Source organism: Coregonus clupeaformis, unplaced genomic scaffold, assembly GCF_020615455.1.
Source record: "Coregonus clupeaformis isolate EN_2021a unplaced genomic scaffold, ASM2061545v1 scaf0147, whole genome shotgun sequence".
NCBI lineage: Eukaryota > Metazoa > Chordata > Actinopteri > Salmoniformes > Salmonidae > Coregonus > Coregonus clupeaformis.
The window spans coordinates 265266-285670 of NW_025533602.1; positions in this window are offsets into that span (position 1 = coordinate 265266).

A 20405-nucleotide genomic window follows, 5' to 3' on the forward strand; every position below is an offset into this window, starting at 1 on the left:
AGCCAGGTGTTCAGGTGAAATGATTTGGTGTATTTCTAAACAAACGCACCAGTGCATGAACAATTATAAAGGATTAATCCCATGAATAAATATTTGTGGAAACATATTAATGACAAGATATAAAAACAATAATGTGATGATTGTATCAGACACTGTACCGCGCCTTTACACATGAACCAATCACGTCTTCTCTTTATGCTTCAGGTCCACAGTAAGCACACAGCTCGGGGCTTTGTGTGAGCAAGCCCCACAAACAAATCGGGTTGCCCTGCACACAGTTTTATTAGACTTTTTCCGTCCGCTCTTACTTACTTGACATTGTGTCTCCTTTTTCCCCAGTGGGAGCTGTGGTTATTGGGGAAGAGGGAGAGCAGGACCTGCTGTCTTGGCATTGTGTCTTTTTCCACAGTGGGAGCTGTGGGGCTTGGGGAAGAGGGAGAACAGGACCTGCTGTCTTGACATTGTGTATTTTTCCCAGTGGGAGCTGTTTGTCACGATCGTTATAAGAAGCGGACTAAGGCGCAGCGTGATAGGCGTACATCTTTTAATGAGTACTTTACACAAACAACAAAACGATACGTGAAGTCCTGAGGTTAACACAACACAAACCTATACGGAACAAGATCCCACAAACTAACCAGGTGCCAACAGGCTGCCTAAGTATGCTCCCCAATCAGAGACAACGAGCCACAGCTGCTCTCTGATTGGGAACCACACCGCCAACATAGATATACATGATCTAGAATAACTAACACAGACAAACTAAACCATGAAAATCCACACCCTGGCTCAACATTTAAAAGTCCCCAGAGCCAGGGCGTGACACTGTGGTTCTTGGGGAAGAGGGAGAACAGGACCTGCTGTCTTGACATTGTGTATTTTTCCCCAGTGGGAGGCTGTGGTGCTTGGGGGAAGAGGGAGAGCAGGACCTGCTGACTTGACATTGTGTCTTTTATTTGGGCTCACGTGTCTCAAAACCACAGTCTCAGACAGTCACTCACCCGCTGATCTGGTTGAATCTTTCCCCAGATATGGAAAGACACTGAGCAAGTTGGTTTCGACATCGTGGCAACCAAAAGTAAAGTCACATGCATCATTATCAGTTTCTATCTGGTTTCTTTTGGCCATTCATCCATTGACGACAGAATATTATGTTACTCGTTGTTGCTTAGTAACCAGAGCAATGCTGACGCTTAGAGTGGTCAGGTGCTAAATGAATGAACAGCAGGGATGTTGGTGAAAAAAATGACATTTGGAAATAGAGCTTCACCTCTTGAATGTTGAGAGTTATTTGATAAAGGTAAGTGTCGTAGAAACTGCAGAATATGCTCTTTCAGATACAGCACTATATAGAAATCACAATGTTTTACCTGCATGGGACTCTGAAGGAGGATTTGATAAAGAGATGCTCCTTTCCCTGCATCTATCAATTACAGACTATTGTCAATTTCATCTGGTCTATAGGCTAACTCTTATTATGTGTGGAATTAGTTTAGGTAGAGTCAATGATATGTTTTGCAATATTCTAAAGGCCTACTTTTTGCAACACGTTCTCACACTCAATTCGAGCAAATATGTACAAAAAGTATTTTAGCAGATTTTGTGCGTTTTTGTGTGGCTTAATTCGCCCCCCAAAATGTATTTTCCTATGAATTAAGTCGTACAAAAATTTGTATTTTCACAAGAATTAAGCCACACAAAAATGCACAAATACGCACAAAATCTGCTGAAAAAGTTTTTGTGCATATTTGCACGGGATTGAGTGTGAGATTGTGTGACTGCAACACATAGCATGTTTTCGCTTTCCCAATACAATACATTTGATTAGTAATAGACTTACAGTAAATAAAACAGTCCTGTAACAGTTTCTTTTTACAAAGTAAAATGTAAAACAGAATGGTATCAACCTGCAAGATGCGGTCAAATGATTTGCTGCTGATAAACAGGCCAGGGGGCGGTGTGTTCATTAGGGCGATATGGGCGACGCACTGCCAAATGGGAAAAGGAAGGGATTTTTTTCTAATCAATTATATCACGGCAACAGTAGTTATCAGTGTTCTAATCTAGAGCGTCTGATCTGCCACTAAATGTCCAATCAGGCTAAAGTCGTGCTTCAAATGTCTCCGCCCGTTTTGGGGCGATTTCAGTCAGGTTGAAAATCACCCAGAAGTCTCTCATAGCCTCTAATGTAAAATCAATTTTTTTCAAATATCAGAGCTTTCAATACAATCTCTATGGGTTTCTGAGGGCTTGCACTTACGCGCTTTCGTCATACGTAACATAACCATGAACGTAACTAAGAAAAGAGCGGGTAGCCTCATCAATCAATTCACTATTACTGTCAAAATGGCAGTGCAACTCGATTGTCTCTTTGAAAGAAGTTCCTTTTTATCGGCGAACAAATCAAGATAAATTGGCAACGAAACAATTAGGACCTCCCAGACCAAATTTAATAATTCAACAGGTTTCTACTAAGCAGAGTCGTGAAACTGTCTACGAGAATCGAGACGACCTCATAGAATGTTTTGAAGCCATTCGGACGGGTTCATTGGGTTCATTTGACCAGCCCACCGTGAGAGAGGCATCTGGCTACGTGAGGAGGCTCATGATGAAGATTTTATTTTTTTCCTGCGGCTTTTTCACTAAATCATGCCCCACGTCGACATTCTGTACCAGAAGCTACAGAAGAAGGACATCGATGCTGTCTTTATCAAACGTGCCCTCGATAGCTTCACAAGCAGTGTGCAGGCCATAAGGTAAGATTAAACAATATCATTCGATCTTTCTCAATGTTCATTTTTACAAATCTATACAATTGGCCAGAATATGGTTGTTCATATTTACAAATCTATACAATTGGCCAGAATATGGTTGTTCATTTTTACAAAGCCATACAGATAGCTGTGTTTACCTTTTCTAGAAATTACTTTCAAATTCTGTTTTTCAGGCAAAATGTCTATCACTGTTCATTTTCTACAAATCTATACAAGAGGGCAGAATATGGAAGTCTATAAAAATGTCTTATTACCAATAACTTGCATCAATGTTTTCAGTAGCCTCTATCAAAAGCTCCTGCTTGCTTGTTGTGAATTATGCTCAGGTGCACATATTTCCAATTCAACCATGAGGCAAAAAAATGTGGTAAAAGCTCTTGTTGATCCTGCAATCTGAACAAATACCAAGATGCTGTATTTTCAGCTGATATTTCATTTGTTTATGGAAATGCATATTGTTTATGCAGTGTTGAGGAATGTGAAAGAACACCCTTGATTATTTTTACTGTGATAACTTATTTTGATTTTGTAAGCCAACACTTTTGAGATCAGTCAATAAAATGCTTCTGGTATTGACTTATATGCTGCCCCTGTCTTCATGTTGTTGCTGGACATATCTTTTTAAAAAATGTGTGTAGGTCACCTAAATCATCAGAAAAATTGCCCCCCCTGAGAATTTTTTTCAGGAGCCGCCACTGAAACAGGCATAACACAAACTCATCATTACACTATTGTCTTTCTAAATTAAATCAACCTCTTCACCCTCCTTATCATTCAGTTGGGCCTAATTTAAATTCATTTATGAAGTAACGTTCACAATTTTGCCCATTCATCTATTTGTCATTTATTCAGTGAGGAAAGAGAGAGTCATTAGTGCCTGGCTGGGAACCAACGTCCTACAGCGGATTAAATTGGGAATAGGTTAAAAAACGGGTAAAAAGGCTCTAAATATTTTCTGTTTGTGATTTAAAAATTCGGACAAATGAGCAGTATAAAATACAAACGTTTAGGAAAAGTCAGGGAGCAGGACATAGGTTTATTTGGGGTCTGATTCCTAGTGTTAAAAGGCAATTCCGCTAATTTTCAACCTCATATTCATCCTCTCCAGTACCACAACAGTGTCTATATTTGTGAAAACAGCACATTTCTATGATCTGTAGTTAAAACAATAAGATGAAAAATATTTTAAATATGTTCTCTGTGTCATAAAAGTAAACCCATTGATTTTCAAAACCTGCAGTGAGTTTCTAGCCAAATGGAGGGTATTTTCTTATTTAGAGGATCGAAAGAAAGGGAGCGCTGCTCTCTGATCAGTTTTCTCCATTCAAATATTTCCTTAACATTATAATTAGTTCCCAATACTGATGACAGATCAGCTCCTAGAGAGATATTACCACCTACGGCTGCAAACATTGAGGCGGCTTATTCTAAATCACAGATTTGGCACATCATTGGACACATGTTAGGCTACACATCATGAAATATATTGAGACAAATTACAGACCGTAGTCTACAAGTAGAAAATAGAACTCAATTAATTGAAAATGAAATGCATTTCAATTTGATTGAAATAGGACTGTAGCCTACTGTTTATATTTTAATGCAGTTATCTCGGTTTTCATTTGAAGCATCATTTTATAAGTCGCTTGTTTGAATCAATTGCAAAGACATTTGCAACTTTGTATTTGTAGTCAACTTTGTTCTGAATTTATCGACGGTCACAGAGAGACGGATAAACCATGTGATTCTATGTTTAGCGGAGATCTTCTGTGTATAAAGTGACGCGGAGGGCAAAAAGCATCTAACGACGCACTTGGCTGTTCTACAAGTGGTTTGAGGCAGGTGTTAGATTATGAGCGTTTTCAAGTGCAACGTTAATAACGATGGTTTTGGGAAACAGCTCAGAGATTTAACAATGCTCCTACGAAGGTTCTAACGATGAACTTAGCCTTAAGATGCTTTTGGGATACCAGGTCCTAGACAAAAACATCTGCTAAATTCAAAGGTAAATGTTTTACATACAGATCTCATATTACTGTACAAAAAAAAAAAAATATGATAATGATGTCACAAATGTATCATGTGTACAGTTCTTTAAAAAAAAGTAGATATTTGTTACATTTGACTGTGTAAAACCTAGCAGTACTACTTATTTCTCTGAGAGTGAGGCAGATGTATATTATTACTGTGTAAAACCTAGCAGTACTACTTATTTCTCTGAGAGTGAGGCAGATATATAGCATTTTGCAAAAGAAACATGATTATTTGTCCATCTGAAATGAATGTGATAGATCTAAACAAATACATGTCTGTCATTGAACAACCATGCCATGATTAGCTACTGAAAAAACACACCAATCTCTTCATTTCTTTAAGCAATGAAAGCTAATTTACCAACATTTCTGAAAATGGATATATAGCGATTTGGAATGAAACACGTTGTGGTGAACAATAGTTAGATAGATAGATAGATAGATAGCCATCAAACGTTAAACCGTTTCTGGTCATGGTTAACCATATTTGTTTTAAGAAAAAAGTGTACAATCTAAACAAAACGCATGTCCCTGTCCTCTTTTTTCAAGATGTGGCCGATTTTAAACAGCCAGAAGACATTTTTTAATTAAGAAATAACCTTGGTTTTGACGACTTGTTGTTTCCAAATGGCTGGTGGGTAATTTGATATGAATCAAAATCTTATTTTGCATCAAATTGAGTGAATGCTGCGCAGGTTCACCGAAGTTGCAAACCAAATGGATATAATGGGGTGATTGTTGTCTAATCGGGTGGTCTAGCTCATTGATTTGTAGATATGACGCAGTTTTTACCTCAGATTATGAGCCTAGCAGGTGTCATGAATGAGGTATGTAGTACCCACAGACGGCCACAGGGGAGGAGCAAGAGAGCTATAAACCCATGCAGTTTTTAGCCTTAAAACCCCTAAACCTAACAATCAATCAATCAATCAAATGTATTTATAAAGCCCTTTTTACACCAGCAGATGTCACAAAGTGCTATACAGAAACTCTTACCCTACTTATAACCTATTTTAGCCGTAACCCTAACCCCCTAATTCTAGGGTAGGGTAGCCTAGAACACTTTTTTAAAACCATTTTAGTAATAATATTATATTAGTAAATACAATAATAGTACTAAATAGCATTTTGATTATTTTGTTAATCAAAATCTGTCTAAGCGTTTTGCAGTTTTTTGTTGTTGTTATTAGTTATTTTATTATATGTATAATTGCAAGGCTGTACGTGAATTACTCTTAATTGCTAAATATTTCCAATAGATGGCAGCATAAGACCACGAAGCATCAGTTAAAGGCTACAAGCAACAATATGATTAATATAAAATAGCATGCAACCAAAGACTATATGTCCTATGATTATCTAAAATGGTCACTCATTACTTTAGTTAGCTATATATCTCGTATTAGGCTTGTGTTGCTTTTGGAAGAGCAATTAAATAGTGACTAAAGCAGGTGTTGAACTCCTGGTAAATAATCACTAGTCAGATGCGTTAACCTCAACGCTAGTATACATGCATTATAAAAAATGATCTTAATATCTGAAATTGGGAGTAAACAACCTCGGAATAGAAAAGACAAGAGTGCGTCTTCCAGCCCACCAATAAATTACATCATGCAACCCTCCCGGTTAGCAACATGTACCTCAACATGCCCCTCGCTTGAGCTAGAAGGTAGAGTGCTCGCTGCTGGTCGATGAATCTGACAATGAATGTACTAGGAAAATACGTTTTTTCTCGACCAGAGTTGACTAAATTAATGTTCAGGCTTATTGATAATCGTTATAGTAATGAAGTATAATTTCAAAACATGAGCATAAAAACAGGTAAATATAAACATGAATCATCATTATATTATTTCACAGTAATGTGTTAAATGCTTTTTCAGTCGTTCATCTTGCGTTAGCAGTGTGGAAAGGGACAGTAAAAAAGCGTGTGCAGGAGTTTTCCTGTGAGGGGGAGTGGTGGTGTATACAGGGAGAAAACTAAACAAATATTTTGCAATGTCATGTGTGGTCTTATGCTGCCATCTATTGGAATTATTTAGCAACTGCAGTAGTACTGAATAAAGTATATCCTTACTAAAGTAGGAATTACTCAGAATTGCAAAATATGACATTTTCTAGTTCATTTTACCACTTACAACCATAACATAACCATTTATAGCATAACAAACAATGAAACTGACATAAACCAAAAACACCATACATTTAGTTAACTATATATTCATATATATATTATCTATTTAGATTGGTGACATTATCTGCCAAAGTAAAACCACTGTAGATAAAGAAGAGCTCTCCAGTAGGTGTACCAAAACTTTCAAATGCCATTTTCTCAAAAGTGAGGTTACAAGTTTATCATCTTTCAAAGCAGAATTACTTTCCCATTGTTCCTCAACTATAATGTATGATATACCTTTTCTAGCTGAGTCTCTACTTTTATCCAATGGAAAAACACAATTTCAAATGTTGCTACATAAGACCGAATTGAGCCAGTCGTCACATTTGACTGTGTAAAACCTAGCAGTACTACTTATTTCTCTGAGAGTGAGGTAGATATATATTATTACTGTGTAAAACCTAGCAGTACTACTTATTTCTGAGAGTGAGGCAGATATATTATTACTGTGTAAAACCCTAGCAGTACTACTTATTTCTCTGAGAGTGAGGCAGATATATGTTATTACTGTGTAAAACCTAGCAGTACTACTTATTTCTCTGAGAGTGAGTCATATATATATATTATTACTGTGTAAAACCTTGCAGTACTACTTATTTCTCTGAGAGTAAGTCAGATATATATTATTCTGTGTAAAACCTAGCAGTTCTACTTATTTATCTGAGAGTGAGGCAGATATATTATTACTGTGTAAAACCTAGCAGTACTACTTATTTTTGAAAATGGATATAAAGTGTTTTGGAATTAAACTCTTCTCATGTTTCCCCATCTGAGTTCAGAGTAGATGAGAGACGTAATGTTTGTCTCTGTTGTGTTGAAGCCCAATCAAGGAGGAGAGGCCAGCCTCCCCTGTACCCAGCTGTGTGTCCATGAAGAGTGACTGGTCTATGAATCGTCCTATAGAGTTTAGAGAGGAGACTTTTCTACTGAACAAAGGTAAGAAGAACTCATGGGTTATGGTCAGTGAGTTAAACAACACTGTCTCTAGTCATTTTACCATTTATTTTTGTTGTTTTCATAATCCATAGGCTAATCCTTTTTCCATTTTCATAGTCCTAAAAACAATATTAAACTAACACAACATTCCCTCCCGTGTGTGTGTGTGTGTGTGTGTGTGTGTGTGTGTGTGTGTGTGTGTGTGTGTGTGTGTGTGTGTGTGTGTGTGTGTGTGTGTGTGTGTGCACTCCCTGGATGAGGAGATGTAATCTCATGTTTTGTCCCCAGAAACCAACAGGAGAGATCAGAGTCAGAGATTCTCAGTGGTCAGTCTTCCCAGAGTCATCAAACAGACCTGGCCTCCATATTCAGTGTATGTGGTCCTGTTATGTACATTTGTTTTTGTTTACCTCAAGAAAAGTTGATCTGTCAATCATTCATTCATGTGTTAATGAGCATTTAGTCTCTTGTATAACTTATTTACTTGATTTATTTCAGTTGCTTGAAGAGAATATTATTACATTTGTGAAGAATGAGCTGAAGATGTTCAAGAGGATTCTTAGTCCAGAACTCCCAGAAGGCTTTGAGAGTCAGAAGCAGGATAAGGAAGTGGTGGATGCTGAAGATGAGAAGCAGGAGAGCAGTGCCAGAGAGGGGGCTCTGAAGATCACACTGCACGTCCTGAGGGAAAATGAACCAGAAGGAGCTTGCTGACACACTGGAGAAAAGTAAGAGCTGTCTGCCTCATGTTGAATGCTGTTTTAGAACAAACATTTAAAAACTGTAGCTAAAGTACAGCTAAAGTAGCTGTGTAACTAAATGATATTGTAGCAGCCTTAACACAACACCTAGTGACCTCATCAAGTAGCAGCAGGGATGTGTTGTGTGGATTCATTTAGACAGAGAAGAGGAGAGAGAGAGAGAGAGAGAGAGAATATCAATAATTATATAATCAGTCACACCAGTGTGTAATGCATTATGAAAACATTTACAGATTTATACAGACAGTTAAGATAATAAATTATTATAATTTAAACTTTACAACACAGTTTTACAAAACTGTAGGCATTAAAACGGACGTAATATTAATATCCTCTGTGTTATTTCTTCATTCAGATGAGCTTGCTGTGATTTCCCAACGTGAACTCAAATCTAATCTAAAGAAAAAGTTTCAATGTGTATTTGAGGGGATCGCTAAACAAGGAAACCCAACACTTCTCAATAAGATCTACACAGAGCTCTACATCACAGAGGGTGGAACAGGAGAGGTCAATAATGAACATGAGCTGAGACAGATTGAGACAACAACCAGGAAACAAGCAAGACCAGAGACTGCAATCAAATGCAACGACATCTTCAAACCCTTAACTGGACAAGACAAACTTATCAGAACTGTGCTGACAAAGGGAGTCGCTGGCATTGGAAAAACAGTCTCTGTGCAGAAGTTCATTCTGGACTGGGCTGGAAGGAAAAGCAAATCAGGATGTCCAATTTGTATTTTCATTCCCTTTTCGGGAGCTGAATTTGATGAAAAAGGAAAAACACACTTTCATTGAACTTCTGAATCACTTCTCAATGGAAACCAAAGAATCAAGAATCTCCAACTACGACAAGTACAATGTTCTGTTCATCTTTGATGGTCTGGATGAGTGCCGACTGCCCCTAGACTTCCAGAAGAACAAGATCTGTTGTGACGTCACAAAGTCAACCTCAGTGGATGTTCTGCTGACAAATCTCATCAAGGGAAATCTGCTTCCCTCTGCTCTCCTCTGGATAACTACCCGACCTGCTGCAGCCAATCAGATCCCTTCAGGGTGTGTTGACCAGGTGACAGAGGTACGAGGGTTCAATGACCCACAGAAGGAGGAGTACTTCAGGAAGAGATTCAGTGATGAGGACCTGGCCAGCAGAATCATCTCACACATAAAGACATCAAGAAGCCTCCACATCATGTGCCACATTCCAGTCTTCTGTTGGATTTCTGCAATAGTCCTTGAACACATGTTGAAACATAAGAGAGAAGAGATGCCCAAGACTCTGACTGAGATGTACTCACACCTTGTGGTGTTTCATAGCAAACAGAAGAATGAAAAGTATCTTGTGAAAGAAGAGACAGGTCCACACTGGAATAAAGAGAGCATTCTGTCACTGGGAAAACTGGCTTTTCAACAGCTTGTTGAGGGCAATCTGATTTTCTATAAAAAAGACCTGAAAAGGGCTGGCATTGATGTCACTGAAGCCTCAGTGTACTCAGGATTGTGCACACAGCTCTTTAAAGAGGAATGTGTGCTGTACCAGGACAAGGTCTACTGCTTCGTGCATCTGAGCATTCAGGAGTTTCTGGCTGCTGTATATGTGTTCCTCTCATTCATCAACAACAATGAGAATCTAATGGCCGAACCTCAATCAACCAGGAACTTTTTTGCACTGTTCAGAGACAAGCCTGAAGTTACTTTGTACAAGATTGCTGTGGATAAAGCCTTACAAAGTGAGACAGGAAACCCTGGACCTTTTCCTCCGCTTCCTTCTGGGCCTCTCACTGGAGTCCAATCAGAAGTACTTACGAGGTCTACTGACAAAGACAAGAAGCAGCTCACAGAGCCATGAAGAAACAGTGAAGTACATCAAGGAGAAGATCAGGGAGAATCCCTCTCCAGAGAGGTGCATCAATCTGTTCCACTGTCTGAATGAACTGAATGACCATTCTCTAGTGGAGGAGATCCAAAGCTACCTGAGATCAGGATGTCTCTCACAAGCCAAACTGTCACCTACACAGTGGTCAGCTCTGGTCTTTGTGTTGCTGACTTCAGAAAAGGAGCTGGATGTGTTTGACTTGAAGAAATACTCCAGATCAGAGGAAGGTCTTCTGAGGCTGCTGCCAGTGGTCAAAGCCTCCAGAGTTGCTCTGTGAGTACATAAAATGACATTTAAGTACTAATCATCAGGAAGAAATATTCAGTTTAGAGAAATATATGTATTATTGAAAAACATATTGAATCAATGCATTGATGTTCACATTAGTATAACAATATGACCATACAATTCTAGGAGATGGAAGATGAATCTATATGTTGTTTAAGAGAATAAACCAAATGCATCTGCCATTGTCCTTCTACACTACTGGTGTTAAATTAACAGTGTGTTTGTGAAATCATGACGATCTCTCTGTCAGGCTGTCAGGCTGTCTAGTCACAGAGGAAGGCTGTGCTTCTCTGGTCTCAGCTCTGAAGTCAAACCCCTCACACCTGAGAGCTGGATCTGAGTAACAATGACCTGAAGGATTCAGGAGTGAAGCTGCTCTCTCTGCTGGACTGGGGAATCCACACTGCAGACTGGAGACTCTGAGGTCAGTATTCCTGTATCACTCAATGACCACACACACACTGGACACACTCTGGACACACACACACACACACACACACTGGACACACACACACACACACACAAACACACTGGACACACACACACACACACACACACCCCACACACACTGGACACACCCCCACTGGACACACACACTGGACACACACACACACATACTGGGCACACACACACAAAAAACACAATGGACACACACTGGACACACACACACACACACACACACACACACACACACACACACACACACTGGACACACACACACACACACACACAAAAACACAAAAACACAATGGACACACACACACTGGACACACACACACACACACACACACACACACTGGACACACACACTGGACACACACACACACACACACACACACACACACACTGGACACACACACACACACACACACACTGGACACACACACACACACACACACACTGGACACACACACACACACACACACACACACAAAAAACACAATGGACACACACACACTGGACACACACACACACACACACACAAAAACACAATGGACACACACACACTGGACACACACACACACACACACACCCCCCACTGGACACCCCCCCACTGGACACCCCCACTGGACACACACACCCCCCACACTGGACACCCCCCCACTGGACACCCCCCCACACCCCCCACTGGACACACAATGATTAATTTAGAAACATGTTATCTACTGTTAATAATGATACATTCATTCATTTATATACAGTACCAGTCAAAAGTTTGGACACACCTACTCATTCAAGGGCTTTTCTTTATTTTTACTATTTTCTACATTGTAAAATAATAGTGAAGACATTAAAACTATGAAATAACACATATGGAATCATGTAGTAACCAAAAAAGTGTTAAACAAATAAAATATAGAATTAGCCACCCTGTGCCTTGATGACAGCTTTGCACACTCTTGGCATTCTCTCAACCAGCTTCACCTGGAATGCTTTTCCAACAGTCTTGAAGGAGTTCCCACATATGCTGAGCACTTGTTGGCTGCTTTTCCTTCCCTCTGCTGTCCGACTCATACCAAACCATCTCAATTGGGTTGAGGTCAGGGGATTGTGGAGGCCAGGTCATCTGATGCAGCACTCAATCCCTCTCCTTCTTGGTCAAATAGCCCTTACACAGCCTGGAGGTGTGTTGGCCTGGAAGTGTGTTGTCCTGTTGAAAAACAAATGATAGTCCCACTAAGCCCAAACCAGATGGGATGGCGTATCACTGCAGAATGCTGTGGTAGCCATGCTGGATAAGTGTGCCTTGAATTCTAAATAAATCACAAACAGTGTCACCAGCAAAGCACCCCCACACCATAACACCCCTCCTCCATGCTTTACGGTGGGAACTACACATGCCGAGATCATCCGTTCACCCACACTGCTTCTCACAAAGACACGGCGGTTGGAACCAAAATCGCCCATTTGGACTCCAGACCAAAGGACAAATGTCCACCTGTGTAATGTCCATTGCTCGGCCCAAGCAGGTCTCTTCTTATTATTGGTGTCCTTTAGTAGTGATTTCTTTGCAGCAATTCGACCATGAAGGCCTGATTCACACAGTCTCCTCTGAACAGTTGATGTTGAGATGTGTCTGTGACTTGAACTTTGTGATGCATTTATTTGGGCTGCAATTTCTGAGGCTGGTAACTCTAATGAACTTATCCTCTGCAGCAGAGGTAACTCTGGGTCTTCCATTCCTGTGGCGGTCCTCATGAGAGCCAGTTTCATCATAGCGCTTGATGTTTTTTGCGACTGCACTTGAAGAAATGTTCGAAGTTCTTGAAATGTTCCGTATTGACTGACCTTCATGTCTTAAAGTTATGATGGACTGTCGTTTCTCTTTGCCTATTTGAGCTGTTCTTGCCATAATATGGACTTGGTCTTTTACCAAATAGGGCCATCTTCTTTATACCCCCCTACCTTGTCACAACACAACTGATTGGCTCAAACACATTAAGAAGGAAATAAATTCCACAAATTAACTTTTAAGAAGGCCCACCAGTTAATTGAAATGCATTCCAGGTGACTACCTCATGAAGCTGGTTGAGAGAATGCCAAGAGTGTGCAAAGCTGTCATCAAGGCAAAGGGTGGCTATTTGAAGAATCTCAAATATAAAATAGATTTGGATTAATTTAACACTTTTTTGGTTACTACATGATTCCATATGTGTTATTTCATAGTTTTGATGTCTTCACTATTATTCTACAATGTAAAAAATAGTAAAAATAAAGAAAAACCCTTGAATGTGTAGGTGTGTCCAAACTTTTGACTGGTACTGTATATATACTGTCACGAACTCTGATGCGGATGTGTTGCGAATCAATAGCAGGACACAGGAGCTCAGTTAATCCAGACTTTACTAGAAAATCCAAAAATCATAACACGGGTCAAACAACCCGGAGGCGAAACATACGCCACAGTGCGTAAAACACTCCCAAACCGAACTGCGCACGAACAATAGTGCGACGGTAAAACAAAGAGAGTCTAGCAAACAGCACTGCACCAAACGACAGGAAAACAATTACACACAACACATGACAAACAAATGGAACAATATATAGGGTACATAATCACACTAACAGGGAACAGGTGCACAACAACTAGACAAAACCAAACGAACATCGAAAACATCCAACGGTGGCAGCTAGTACTCCGGGGACGACGACCGCCGAAACCTGCCCGAACAAGGAGGAGGAGCAGCCTCGGCCAAAACCGTGACATATACATATATATGAATAGATATGGCAGGTTGCAGGACACTGATGTATCTGAAATTGTTGAAAGAATATATTTTCACACCAAAGAATAGCAGTGTGATTTTTAATATGATTTTACTTTTGCAGGCTGTCAGGCTGTCTAGTCACAGAGGAAGGCTGTGCTTCTCTGGTCTCAGCTCTGAAGTCAAACCCCTCACACCTGAGAGAGCTGGATCTGAGTAGCAATGACCTGAAGGATTCAGGAGTGAAGCTGCTCTCTGCTGGACTGGGGAATCCCCACTGTAAACTGGAGACTCTGAGGTCAGTATTCCTGTAGTTGGTCAACAAGTGATAACTGTTCACCAGATCCACATGTGTTTACCAGGCACACATAGTCCACACCATATGTGTTTGGACAGTGAAGCTTACAGTTTTACATTTGGCGCTATGCTCCAGCATTTTGGATTTGAGATAGAATGTTTCATATTAGGCAACAGTATATAATGTCACCTATTATTTGAGGATATTTTCATACATATCTGTGTTACTGTTTAGAAATGAAAGCACTTTATGTGTCTAGTTCTCCCATTTGAAAAAGTCGTAATAATTTGGACATATTCACTTATATTGTATTAAAGTAGTCATAAGTTTAGTATTTGGTCCCATATTCCTTACCTGCAGTGATTACATCAAGCTTGTGATTCTACAAGGGCATATTCCTAGGGCAGAACAGCCTGAAGCAAATTTATGCACACACCTGCAGCCAATGGGAGCACAGGTGCCCCTATAAGAAGGGACCCGTTCCCTCAATCTACCTCCCGAGATATTTATCTTCAGCGAGACTAGAGAGGGTCGGCAGGGCCTTAAGTCCTATGGGGCTCCGCTCCACTCATAGAACTGGAGCCACACTCCGGTAACTAGTCGTTCTATATCGTGGAGCTCCGCCCCATAGGGGAGCTCTGCTCCTAGTGGTTTAAGGCGGAGCGAAACGCTCCAAAATGTACTCCCTGCCGAGCCTGACACTTCCCATTAAAAAATGAAAAAAGGTCAAGCCCAGCAATGGCTGCAACCAATTCCCGCAGTACTGCAACTAAAAACCCATCCGGGCGTCACAATATACCGCGTCATCGGTTATAGACCCGCCCCCTCTAGCTCAATGGCAATGCCAATGACTAGTGGGCAGATCATCAGAATAGAAGCCATGCTAATCTGTACTAGCAGATAGCCGTGCCTCAATATTCTGTGACAACACTATCGTCCACTAATGGAATGACATAAAATGTCATTCTACATTATGTGTCCAATAGACCGCCTTACTCACTCAATGGAACCCAGAGATTAGTAGGCAGGAACAAAATATAAGTCATACTAAACTGAACATCAGATAGATGACCTCACATTCTGTTAATTCAATACATATCTCTATTATACTGACCCTGTCAGTCAAGAGACATGCCACAAGATATGCTTTTCATCCAAAGCGGACCTGATAGAGACCTGTCCATCGTCCTGCTTCTCTCTCCTCCAACTCAAGATTCTCCTTCAGCTATGCTGAGTGCAATCGAGCTTGAGAGTTAAAAAAGCCTATCCTCAACAAACATGTTTTCCTAACCAAAGCGGACCTGATTGGAACCTGCCCATGGTCCTGCTTTGTCCTCTCCTCCTAGCTCAAAATCGCCTTTCAGCTCTGCTGAATGCCGACCAAGCTAAAGAGTCAGAAAACATGTCTATCCATAATATATTCTTCTAATAAAAGCGGACCCTATGAACATGGTCACAGTCCTGCTTCCCTTCTCTGTTTTGCTCAAGATCTCCCTTCAGCCACGCTGAGTACAGATCAAGCCAAAGAGTTAGAAGACATATCTAATAGATAGAACAGAATATATCTTCCTAACAAAAGCGGACCTGATTGACATCCATGTCACAGTCCTGCTTTCCCTCTCTGTCCTGCTCAAGATCTTCCTTCAGCCACGCTGAGTACAGATCGAGCCAAAGAGTTAGAAGACATATCTAACAGATAGAAACGGATAAAAGGAGACGGCGTCGACCATGACGCTGCTCTACAAATATCCTCTACCTCTGTTCCTCTGAAGAGGGCAGTAGAAGCTGCTACTCCACGAGTGGAGTGCGCTCTAATACCCTGAGGCGGTTGTCGCCCCGCCACCTCGTACGCCGTCTCAATACCTTCACAAAGCCAATGAAACAGACGCTGTTTTGAAAGTGGTCTACCTAATGCAGCCGCACCGTGACACACAAACAGCTGAGGCGATGACCTAACCGCTGCTGTGCGCTCAACGTAACACGCCAAAGCGCGTACTGGGCACAGACAATGAAGCTTTTCCTCACTCCTCTCCCCATGGGGAGGGGGGATAAAAGCCCACAATTCCCACGATCTGTGATCTATATGCACTGTTAATAACCTTCGGCACAAATGCCGGGTTAGGACGTAACACCGCTCTGCTCAGATCGCCATTGATGGCAAGGCAGTCGGGTCTCGTTGACAGTGCACACAAATCACTGACCCGCTTAGCGGTAGTCAAGGCGAGCAACAGCGCCGTCTTGATAGACAGCATCTTGAGGGGTATTTGATTCAATGGCTCGAACGGCGACTTACATAGCGCTTCGAGAACCAAAGCCAAATCCCACTGGGGCAGCGTAGCTCTAGGCATTGTCCTAAGCCGTCGCGTCCCCAATAAGAAACGTTTCACTAATGGGTGACTGAACACGTTTTTTCCGTTAAACCCTTCATGACCAGCTGAAATTGCCGCTGCAAACACTCGAATGGTGGAGGGCGATTTCTGCTTATCAAACATAGACTGCAGGAATGAGAGCACACTCTCTACCTGACAACTCATGGGGTCTACATCCTGTGTGTCACACCATCGTGAAAAAACGTTCCATCTGCTGGTATACATCCTAGAAGTGGAACTGGCTCGTGCGCCTTGTATGGTTCTGATCACTGCATCAGATAACCCACGACGCTTCAACCTGTCCCATTCAGGAACCAAGCCCTCAGTGGTTGGCCGATTATGGGCCACTGCCCTATCGAGCCTCCCGCCTGGGTCAACGCGTCTCGTCGATGTGGAATTGGCCAAGGTGGCGCAATCAACATCTGACTCATCTCCGCAAACCACGGAGCCCCCGGGCGATCGGGCGCTATCAGTATCACTGACAGCTCCTCTGACCTCACCCTGGCTAGCAGTGGGAGAATGCAAGACAGCGGAGGGAATGCATACAGGAGAACTTTCGGCCACGGGTGGTGCGCAAATGCGTCTCTTCCCAGTGGTGGCTCGTCCTGTTCCCTCAGAGAGAACCATAGGGGACACTGCGCGTTCACGCGTGACGCGAACAGGTCCACCTCGGCTCTCCCGAATTGTTCCCAAATTCGGAGAACAATGTCCGGGTGCAGACACCACTCGTCGTCTCGAGGACCCCCTCTTGACATGAGGTATGCCCCTACGTTCAAGTAGCCCGGAATGTGTGCTGCTCTCAACGAGCGAAGGTGCTTGTGAGCCCACAGCCACAATTCCTCTGCCGCCCGATGGAGGGCAGGAGACCTGACCCCTCCCTGGCGATTTATGTGGGCTACTGTGGTCCGGTTGTCTGACCAGACCAGCACATCGCGACCCCGAAGGGTAGGCGCGAAGTGGGTCAGAACCAGTCGAACCGTTTCCAACTCCAGGAGGTTGATGTGACGACCTGATTGAGGCCATGCACCTCCTATCGCTTGAGACTGACATGTCCCTCCCCATCCAGTCAGAGAGGCATCTGTAAACACTGGAATGTAGGATGACACCTTGCCCATCGGGACTCCGTGCGTGAGAACGCTCGAGTTCCTCCAATAGTCCAGGTCTGCTCTTAGCGAGAGAGGAACCACCACCAACCGATGACGTTGACGCACTGGGTCTAGTCTTAGTTGGGCGAACCACCGCTGTGTTCTGCGCATGTGCAGAAGTCCCAGCGGGACCACAGAGTGGGCTGACGACATGAGACCCAAAAGTGACATGATCGATAGCGCCGTTACTGTGTGATTCGGACGACACTTCCTCAGGGCTAGCAACAATGCTGCCCTTCGAGGGTCCGATATTCGAGCCCTCATCAATACAGTGTCTAGCTGTAGTCCCAGGTAGACAATCTGATGACTGGGCCAGGGTGCGCTCTTTTTCCAATTCACAGCGAACCCCAGACGCGTGAGATGAATCACTGTCTGTGTCGTGTGAGTGAACGCCAGCTCTGTTGACGGGGCGAGAACCAGCAGGTCGTCTAGGTAGGCTAATAGCCTTATCCCTTGACGACGCAGCGGCTCCAATGCCGCCTCCACACATTTGGAAAACGTTCGAGGTGCCAGGGCGTACCCGAATGGCATCCTCGTGAACTCGTACGCCACCCCTTGAAAGGCGAACCGCAGAAACTTCCTGTGACGCGATTGTATCGGCACATGGAAGTACGCGTCCCTTTAGGTCTATGCTTGTACAAAAATCCCCTTTTCTGGACACATTCCAGTAGACGTTTTGTCGTCAGCATTCGGAAGGGCCGTTTGGTTATGCTCTCGTTGAGAATGCGTAAATCCAAAATCGGCCTCACTCCCCCCGTCTTTTTGGGCACTAGGAAATAAGGCGAATACAGCCCTTTGTTCCTTTGCTCTCGGGGAACTACTGTGACCGCCTCCTTCGCCAAAAGTTCCGTAATCTCTGACATCAGAGCGGCTACTTTGTCCGGCGTTTTCATCACCGTCTCCACCACTCCCCTGAACGGGGGTGGGGTCCGATGGAATTGGAGGGCATAACCCTTCTGCAACGTCTGTTCTAGCCAGCGTGAGAGGGTACAGCTTCGTTGCCACTGCCAGCAATGCAGAGAAAGCGGAATCAGGATTCATTTAGTAATGTTTAGAAACATGTTATCTACTCACTTAGACAGAAAATTACTCCAGTCATCATCCACCATTCAGTTACTATCGGGCAAAACATAACCCAAAACACAACCAAAACAAACTGCAAATGCAACCAACGAGTTTACAACCAAATACTCAACTTTTGACTACTTTAGTACACTATAAGTGAATTGGTCAGAATACTAATGACTTCTTCAAATGGGGGGACTAGATACATAAAGTGCTTTTATTTTTCTAAACGGTGAAACAGATATGTATTAAAATACCTTTAAATTAAAGGTGACATTATATACTGTCACCTCATATGAAACATATGATCTGAAATCCAAAATGCTGGAGTATAGAGCCATATTTAAAATGTTATCTTCACTGTCAAAATAGATATGGTGTGGACTGTATACTCAATACAATCTAAATGTAATACCTCACTGTCTGTCTTTTGACTGATACTGCTTTTTAAACTGCTCTGGTCAGTCTACTCAAATATTTGTAATATGCATTTTTCTCTCTACAAGCAATACTTTGATCATTTGTCATTGTTAATAATGATACATTCATTTATGAATATATATGGCAGGTTTCAGGACACTGATGTATCAGAATATGTTGAAAAAATATACTGCCACTATTTTCACCACCAAAGAATAGCAGTGTGGTTTAATATGATTTGACTCTTTTGCAGGCTGTCTGGCTGTCGAGTCACAGAGGAAGGATGTGCTTCTCTGGTCTCAGCTCTGAAGTCAAACCCCTACACCTGAGAGAGCTGGATCTGAGTAACAATGACCTGAAGGATTCAGGAGTGAAGCTGCTCTCTGCTGGACTGGGAATCCCCACTGTAAACTGGAGACTCTGAGGTCAGTATTCCTGTAGTTGGTCAACAAGTGATAACTGTTCACCAGATCCATATGTGTTTACCAGGCCACATAGTCCACACCATATGTGTTTGGACAGTGAAGTTTACAGTTTTACATTTGGTGCTATGCTCCAGCATTTTGGATTTGAGATAGAATGTTTCATATTAGGCAACAGTATATAATGTCACCTATTATTTGAGGATATTTTCATACATATCTGTGTTACTGTTTAGAAATGAAATCACTTTATGTATATAGTTCTCCAATTTGAAAAAGTTGTAATAATTTGGACAAATTCACTTATATTGTATTAAAGTAGTCATAAGTTTAATATTTGGTCCCATATTCCTTACCTGCAGTGATTACATCAGGCGTGTGATTCTACAAACTTGTTGAATGCATTTGCAGTTTGTCTTGGATGTGTTTTGGATGATGTTTTTCCCAATAGAAACTGAATGGTGAATAATGTCCTGTCATTTTCGAGTCACTTCACTTGTATTGTCAGTAAGAATAGAAGATGTTTCTGAACACTTCTACATTCATGTGGATGCTACCATGATTATGAATAATCATGAATGAATCGTGAATAATGATGAATGAGAAAGTTAGAGAGGAACAAGGATCATACCCCCTCTG